We start from the raw sequence: 2,043 nt of genomic DNA on the forward strand, positions 1-2,043 counted from the left end.
TAGACATGTGAAAAGATGCTCAATGTCACATTCATAAGAGAAATGCAAATTAAAACCACAATGAGATATCATCTCACACCTGTCAGAATGGCTATCATCAATAAATCAACAAACAACAAGTGCTGGCGAGGATGTGGAGAAAGGGGAACCCTTTTGCACTGCTGGTGGGAACGTAGATTGATGCAGCCACTGTGGAAAGCAGTATGGAGATATCTAAAACAATTAAAAATGGATCTGCCTTTTTACCCAGTGATCCCATTTCTAGGAATACAGTATTCCCTCACTTATCACGGGTATTATGTTCTAGACCCCCCTGCGATAGGTGAAAATCCATGAAGTAGGAACCTTACATTTATTTTAGTACAGTGTGCAGTATTTTATTTCGATTTAATATTCTTTTAATGTTAGAATCATTTATTATATATTTTATATATTTTTTGAAAAATTTTAGGCAAAAATCATTAAAATCATAAATACTACGCATATAAATATGTATACAGTACCGCAAAATCCCACGATATAGCAAAAAATCCGCGATAAATAATTAAATATAATATATTTTTAATTAATTAATTGTTTGTTTATTTATTTTATTTTTAGAGAGAGGGGAAAGGAGAAAGAGAGGGAGAGAAACATCATTGTGTGGTTGCCTCTCATTTGCACCCCCATCTGGGGACTTGACATGCAACCTAGTCATGTGCCCTGACTGGTAAATATAATATTTTTTAAAACCCTGTGATACAGTGAGGCCACGTTAAGTCAACCATGATCTAGAGAGGGACTACTGTATATCCGAAGGAACCCAAAACACTAATTCAAAAGAACATAAGCACCCCTATGTTCATTGCAGCATTATTTACAATCACCAAAATATGGAAGCAGCCCAAGGGTCCATCAGTAGATGAGTAGGTAGAACAACTGTGGGACATTTACATGATGGAATACTACTCAGCCATAAAAAAGAAAGTTTTACCCTTTGCAACAGTGTGGATGGACCTGGAGGATATTATGCTAAGTGAAACAAGTCAGGCAGAGAAAGACAAATACCATTTGATTTCACTCATATATGGAATCTAATGAACAAACTGAACTAACAAGCAAAATAGAGACAGAATCATAGATGGAGAACAGATGACAGCTAAGGGGGGGTGTAGGGGGAAGGGATTGAGCAAAAAGGAAAAAGAACTCATGGACAACAGCGTGGTGATTGTGGGGGAGAGGGTGGTATAGGGGGACTAATTGGTAATAAAAATACAATTAAAATTATTAAATAAAAAAAGGATTCTCTCTTTATCTTTAACCTTTGGCATTTTAATTATGATGTATCTTGGAGTAGGCCTTTTGCATCCATCTTATTTGGGGCTCTCTGTGTTTCCTGTATGTTTATTTCTTTCACCAAATTAGGAAAGTTTTCTTTCATTATTTTTTCAAATAGATTTCTAATTTCTTGCTCTTCCTCTTCTCCTTCTGGCATCCCTTTGATGCTAATGTTGGAGCGCTAATATTTTTTTCTATTGGATGAGTAGTATTTTTTTCTCAGTTTCTAGAAGCTCTTTGGTCTGTGATATGAGGTGCAAATATTTATCCCAGACTGTTGTATGTCTTTCACTTTATGTATAACTTAATTACACTATTTGGGTAAAAACTAATAGACCCATCTCACGTACCCTTTACCCAACTTCCCCAATGGTAACATCTTAAAAAACTAGAGTGCAATGTGTTTCTGATATTTTTTCCATACAAAAGTTTGGGGGGTTTGTACTATTACTGTTATTTTATTCAAGATAGTGGCATTTACCAATCTATTTCTAGCTTCTGGATTTTGACTCAGAAAGCCTCTCCTGCAATATTTGTATCACCACTAGAGGAAGCAGTTATTTCAGTGGATCTCATACTTAGTTTAGCAGGAGTAAGGGATTCCTAGAGAGTTGCTCTTTTGCTCAGAGGTTGTCTCTCGTCCCAAATCATGACCTTTGCTCTCCCCCATAGAGCCCACTTCTCACAGCTCCGTCCTCGGACCTTGGCCTGGGTAGCACAGTTTCC

The sequence above is a fragment of the Furipterus horrens genome, unplaced genomic scaffold (assembly GCF_987537825.1).
Source record: "Furipterus horrens unplaced genomic scaffold, mFurHor1.1.pri manual_scaffold_11, whole genome shotgun sequence".
Lineage (NCBI taxonomy): Eukaryota > Metazoa > Chordata > Mammalia > Chiroptera > Furipteridae > Furipterus > Furipterus horrens.